Source organism: Oreochromis aureus, linkage group 3, assembly GCF_013358895.1.
Source record: "Oreochromis aureus strain Israel breed Guangdong linkage group 3, ZZ_aureus, whole genome shotgun sequence".
Classification (NCBI taxonomy): domain Eukaryota; kingdom Metazoa; phylum Chordata; class Actinopteri; order Cichliformes; family Cichlidae; genus Oreochromis; species Oreochromis aureus.
In genome coordinates, this window is record NC_052944.1 from 38147948 (window position 1) to 38155186 (window position 7239).

A 7239-nucleotide genomic window follows, 5' to 3' on the forward strand; every position below is an offset into this window, starting at 1 on the left:
CCTTCAGGCCAAAGATGAAAGAATTGGGAGAATTTAACAACTTGATGCCGTGACCCGGATCTTTGGTCTGCTGAGGAAGGCAGATTTGGCCTGTGGTTAGATCGTGAGACGAGGCGAACAGAGGACCGGTCCAACAGAATAAAAAGGTGAGCACCACCTGTTGTATAAATACCGACGTGTGCATATTGGACATTCTAAATTAATCTGTTCGCTAAGTTACACACATTTTCACATTAAATTTTGTCGGTGTCTGGCGCGAGATACTAACATCATAAGTTGAGGCTGAATTCCAGTGTGTCATAGGAACTGGCTCTAGCAAGAAACCAAAAACATTCTACGTTGAGACTAGAGTTGCAGCCCACATTAAATTCCACATTTAACTTTGTCTATGACTGGCTTTTGTGGCAAGAAACTGTGAAAAATTTCTAAGTTACGGCCAAAGTTCAGTATATGAAATAGAGAGGAAATCGAGACTGGCTGTTGGTGCAGAAACACTTTAAATTATTTCCATGTTGAGCTCAGAGGTTTCTGTGTGTCGTTTCTGCGTGTGAGACACGCTCTCTGTGTGTTTCAGTGTGGGAAATATGAACATGGTGACAGTGACGGTTAATTTGTGAATTTGAGGACACTAGTGGGAAGAAAATATTTTAAGATACTAAGGTTGACGCCTAGTGTGCCTTGTGGATTTTGTTCCTGGAGTGGTTTCCCCAGCGGTAGTTCGGACGCGGTCCGGATGTAACTAGGATAGCAACCTTGGGTGTGGAACCCCAGAAAAGTTTGTTCATGGTTTGGCAACCCCCCTGCCTGTGGACGCAGAGGCAGGTCCAGCAGTGTCTAGTTAGCTGAGATGGCGACTTGGGAACTGAGGACTCCCGCATTAGCCCCAGTATAAACAAAAAGACTGCTGTGTAATCAGGGGTTGATGTTTATTCTGGCATAGAACAGGACACATTTAAAAATCAAAGGTTGAGTTCTACATTAGGGTAAAAGGGTTGAATCACTCGCTTCAGCGGTAGAAATTGTTGATTGTTTTGTGCCTGTCCCCTGACGAGTTTGTAAAAAATAAATAAATAAAACAAAAGGAAAAAGGAAAAGAAAGGCTGAAGAAGAGAGTAAAGAGGATAATTTGGAGCCACATAGAGATAGACAGGCTTAATTGGGTGACATTCTCTGTGGTGTAAAGAAAAAAGAGGAGTCAAAGCAGTAAGAGGTGAGTAGTGGAGTGAAATATGTTGGGTTTTAAATCTGACGTAGAGAAAGGAGAAATAAAGGGAGAGTGGAGAATTATTGCGAAGCAGAGAGAGGAATGTGTTGTGAGACTGGCGTGCAGTTTGCGCTGTAACGGTGGGCTTGTTGCCTGCTGGTCTATTTAACAGTGATGAAAATGATAGTAAATAAATCTCTTAGTGTGTTAATAAAGTTGGCTATGGACCTGGACCAATCGCCCACCACAAGCACAGCGGCCAGAGCAAAATGATAGATTAACATAATGGGAACCACACTCAGCAAGAATCAGCAGCTGTGGAACGGACAGCAGCGAGGAGAGAATTAGAGGAGAAATGAAGGTTTTAAAAGCACTGTTATAACCTCAGGATAAAAATGCTCGGAAACTCAAGTGCCAATTTTAGGACGTTTACTGACCACTTTGTTAAACAATCACAGCTAGTCGCAACACATACAGGAAACTGTCCCACACATAACATTCCGGCAGGGAGAACCCTGAAAAACCTCTGAAGGTTCCGGGATGCAACGCCCCCAAACATACATTAACAACAACACTGTCTATAACACTTCCCCCCATTAAGCAAAAACCCACAACATAGCAATCATGCATAAGTAAGAAAAAAGAGAGGGAGAATTCAACACCACATTATTTTAACAATTTAGTCTATCAGGGGGCTTGTGCTGCCTCTTTGACCTTCTCAGTCCTGCTGCTGGGTTCTCCAGGCTAGGAGCCTGCTGAGCTCCTGTGGCCGGGTTCGGCTCAGGTGACTTAGATCGCTCCACCAACCCTTCTGGTGATACTGAAGAACCAATCCCAATCTCAGGGGCTGCTGACACGACTTCCCGTTCAGGTGAACCACTCTGAGGCCCCACAATGTCCACAGCCCTGTCTCCATCATGTGCGTGCGAACCACTCTGAGCCCTCTTCCCAGCTCCATCCGTGCGGGCTCTCACATGATCCTTGTGCCTGCGAACTCGTCTGCCATCCAACAACTCCACCACAAAAGATACTGGCCCCGAACTGTGGTGAATGACGCCAGGCAGCCACTGTGAGCCACCCGTAAAGTTTTTGATATACACAAAGTCTCCTTGCTTGAAAACACAGCCTCTGGCATGTAGATCATGTCTCACCTTCTGCCCACCTTGTGACTGGGTGACTCTGGCTCCCACATCTGGGCGAAGAAGATCCAGATGAGATCTGGGCTTCCACCCCATCAGCAACTCCGCTGGGGACAAGCCTGTGGTTGTATGAGGCATGATGTGATACTGAAACAGGAAACGGCAGAGCCTCTTTTCTATGGAAAGACCTGGCATTTTTTTCAGACCGTCTTTCAGTGTCTCCACGGCGCGCTCCGCTAAGCCATTGGAGGCAGGGTGGTAGGGTGCTGTGCGGATATGTCGGATCCCATTTCTCTCCATAAATTCTTGGAAAACCCCACTTGTGAATGTGGGCCCATTGTCCGTGACCACTGCCTCAGGTAATCCATGTGTTGCAAAGATTCTCCGGAGTGACGACTGGGGCTGTGATGGTCGGCGTTATGTGGGCATCCAGCCATTTTGAATGCGCATCCACCAACACCAGGAACATGTGGCCCAAAAAGGGGCCGGCAAAATCTAGATGAAGCCTGGACCATGGATGGCCAGGCCACTCCCATGGGTGGAGTGGGGCAGGCGGTGGCATTTTTTGGTTTGACTGACATTGAGAACAGGCTTTTACCTTGTTTTCCAAGGCCCTGTCCATTCCCGGCCACCACACGAATGACCTTGCCAGACTTTTCATTCGAGAAATCCCTGGATGAGCTTCATGCAAAACTTCAATGATCTGTGACCGACCTGGAGGCGGAACCCCACAGGATGCAGCCATCTTGAACACTGAGCTCCTGCTGACGCTTGGCATACGGTTTGAGCTGATCCTGCTCCACTGTTGCTGGCCAGCCCTGCAACAGCCACTGTTTAACCTGAGATAACTCTGGATCCCATCCAGTCCATGCTTTGATGTTTTTAGCACAGACTGGAGAGTTCGCCAACCTGTCCAGCAAAAACACAGTTTCTGGGGGCAAGTTCGACTGGTTGGGGACCTCCGGGAGGGGGAGGCGGCTGAAAGCATCTGCATTCGCATTTTCAGGTCCCGCCTTATAAACAATGCGATACTGGTATGCCGACAGTGTTAATGCCCAGCGCTGAACCCAGCCTGAAGCCATGGGTGGCCTTTTGTTTCACTAAAGAGACTCAGGAGGGGCTTATGGTCTGTAACAACAGTAAATGGGCAGCCATACAGGTACTGATGAAATCATTTCACAGCAAAAACTATTGCTAAGCCTTCCTTCTCAAGCTGTGAACAGCCCTTTTCTGCTGCTGTGAGCGTGCGTGACACATATCCGACCGGTTTCTCTTCCCCCTCTTCCATGCGATGTGAAAGAACAGCTCCTATGCCATACGGGGAGGCATCACAGGACAGGACCACCTCCTTCTCCGGATCAAAATGCACCAGGAGCGGTGCCGATTGTAACAGTTCTTTTAGCTGTCTGAAGGCCTTCTCCTGTGCTTGGGACCACCTCCACTGACTGTCTTTGAGCAGTAGCCCATACAGGGGAGCAAGCATGCTGGAGAGGTCAGGCAAAAACTTCCCATAATAGTTCACTAAGCCCAAGAATGATCTTAGTTCAGCTACATTCTTTGGACTCAGGGCTTCCTTTACTGCCCTCACTTTCTCTTCCAGCGGGGACAGGCCCTGAGCAGAGATGCGATGACCCAGGTATGTCACGCTAGGGGCTTGGAAAACACACTTACTGCGCTTCAAACGCAACCCAGCTTCAGAGAGCTTCTTCAACACCTGCTCAAGGTTACGCAGATGCTCCTCCTCTGTTTTACCTGTAACTAAAATGTCATCCAAGTGAACAGCAACACTGGGAATGTTTTGCAGAAGATTGTCCATGGTGCGCTGAAAGATAGCCGGACTGGATGCCACGCCAAACACCAGGCGGTTGTACTTGAACAGCCCCTTGTGTGTTTATTGTCACATATTTTTTTGATTCCTCATCCAGCAGCAACTGCTGGTAAGCATGACTCATATCCAACTTTGTGAATGTCTGACCACCCGCCAGTGTGGCAAACAGGTCATCCACTCGAGGCAGAGGGTAGGCGTCAAGCTGAGAGGCTTGGTTTACTGTCAGTTTGTAATCACCGCATATACGCACCCCTCCGTCCTCCTTCAACACTGGTACAATCGGGGCTGCCCAGTCCGAGAACTCTATTGGCTCAATGACCCCTATCTGTTGTAGTCTCTCCAACTGTGCTTCTACCTTGGCCTTCATGGTGTATGGTACAGTGCGTGGTTTGAAAAAGCGTGGCCGGGCAAAAGGGTCCACACACAGCTTCACAGTGGTGCCCCGGAGAGTGCCCAATTCATTCTTGAACACATCTGCATACTTTCCCAGTAATTCTGCTATTACAGTTACATACCTGATTTCCCTCCAGTTCAGGCAGATTTTCTGCAGAAGGTCACGACCCAGCAGACTAGGCCCCTCCCCTTTCACCACCAGTAGTGTTGCTGCAGCTTCTTGACCCTGATATGCTGCATGCACCTCTATGGCACCAAGCAGGGGAATGCATTCACCCGTGTACTGTCTCAGGCTTATCTCAGTCGCTTGGAGAGCTGGTGCCCCGCCCGAGTGCCACAAGCTGTGGTAGGTGACTTGGCTGATCACGGAAGCTGAGGCCCCTGTATCCACCTCCATTTGTAGCTCCTTCCCATTTACCTGGATAGTGGCATAGATGGGCTCTGCACGGCACTTATTAAAGCCAACCAGATTAAACATGTTGAAAACACACTCATCCTCCTCAGGCGCCATGCCCTGCAGGTGATGTGTGTTTAGTTTGTGTTTTGTCTTCCATTTCTTCTTTGATTTCTCTTTAGTGCCCCTGCATTTCTTGGCTAAGTGCCTCTTTTTCTTGCAGTTATGGCAGGTACTGTCTTTGAAAACACAGTCCTTGGCAAAGTGCGCTCCCCCACACCGGTAACACTCCAAAAGCTCCCTCGATTTGCCCTCACACTCCGAGATACATGATGCACCTCGGTTGAGTGCATATTGTTGTTAGCTTTCCGAATGTCTTTAGTGTTATTAGCTGTCGTTTCTATTGCCTGAGCAATTTCCAAAGCTTTCTTAAAGTCCAGTGTGGGCTCCCCTAACAACCGACGCTGCATGCCATTATCATTTATACCACACACCAACCTGTCGCGCAGCATGTCATCCAGCACGCCTCCAAACTCACAGTGCTCCGATAGCTGTCTCAGCTCCGTCACATATGCAGCCACCAAAACTCCCGGCTTGTGTGAATGAGTGTGGAATTTGAACCGCTGAACAATCACAAAGGGTTTCGGGCAGTGATGATTTTGCACCAACGTCACCAGTTCTTTGAAACTGAAGTCCCCGGGTTTCCGAGGCGTCATCAGGTTACGTATCAACTTGTAGGTCCTCGCTCCACACGCACTGAGAAGAACTGACCTTTTTTTCCCTTCGTCCGAAATGTCGTTTGCCAAGAAAAAGTGTTCCAGCCTCTCGACATATTCAATCCAGTCGCCGTCTCCCTCGGCGAACTCCGTGAGCGATCCAATCGTAGCCATAGATGTGAAGTGGTAGTTCGACTGCAAAATCCGTAGCAAAAACTCAAAACTGTCCGCGTTCGGCTTTTATCCTCGTCACCAAAAAGGTGTTATATCCTCAGGATAAAAATGCCCGGAAACTCAAGTGCCAATTTTAGGACGTTTACTGACCACTTTTTGAAACAACCACAGCTAGTCGCAACACATACAGGAAACTGTCCCACACATAACATTCCGGCAGGGAGAACCCTGAAAAACCTCTGAAGGTTCCGGGGTGCAACGCCCCCAAACATACATTAACAACAACACTGTCTATAACAAGCACATAAAATTGGGCTGAAATTTGGGGCCAACGGACTTGTGGAGGTTGGGAAAGCGTCCAGAGCATCGCAACAAAAGGTGAAACAAAAACACACACACAAGCAGAGAAATGTGAGAGAAAGGCTCCTTTTAAGGAAACGTCTTTTTGAAAAAAAGAAAAAGCTAAGGAAGAGAGAAGCTTTGCTGGATCTGCAGCTCCACTGAACACACATAAAATTAACCGGCCTGTAAATGCACACACATGCAATGAAAAGCAGCTTACACTCATGAACACGTGAAGATTTTTCTGCAAGGTTAAAGCAGGGAAATTTAACACACACCTGTTGTTAAAGGGTGAAGTTTATCCACTACTAACAAATAAACTCTCTGGGTTGCAGGACAACAACTTAACTTTAAAAAAAGAGTAAAGAAAGAGACTGGTATGACCAACCAGGAATGAAACAACAAATTTAGTCATTAAGATAGTCAAATTGTGAGATGTTTTCTGCTGATTGAACAACATAAGTGACTTACTGAAGGAAGGAAATTCTCTCTTGTGAGTTTAAACATGATCTTAAGAATTTAAACATGTACCTGTGTTGTCCTGTCCAGCGGCGGTCCTAGCCTGTTTGGCGCCCTGGGCGAACACTCCCTATGTTAAGCGAGCCTACCGCAGACATGAGCGAGACAGATAAATATGAAGGCATACCGGCTCGGACGTCGCCCGGATCAACAAGGTCCGCGTCAGGTGTTGAGGAACCAGGGCACCCTGACGAGAAGTGGGCTACTGGAACAAGAAGGCATCGGTGGGCAAGAGACGAAAACAGGGCGTTGTTGGAATGCTACTATGCAAGTAACCCTGGCGGAAGGGGTTACATGAATAGGATGAGGGACCTATGGATTCTTCGATACCCAACATCCACAATGACGGCGAAACAACTAGTAGCTCAGTGTTCCAACATTCGAAAGAAGGGACTGCTCTCACAGCTAGAGATTGACGATGTACAACATAAATGCTACGGCAAGGGGGAGCCAGGACGCCAGGTCAGGGGGGAGATATCATCACCCCCACCTGAGATTGGGTACAAAGCCCCAAGTGCGATAGAAGAAGG

General features: G+C 48.0%; 1 pseudogene; it reads right to left on the minus strand.

Moving 5' to 3' along the window:
• Positions 1-1875: 1875 nt before the first annotated feature.
• On the minus strand, positions 1876-5848 carry LOC116329905 (annotated as a pseudogene).
• Positions 5849-7239: the final 1391 nt, after the last annotated feature.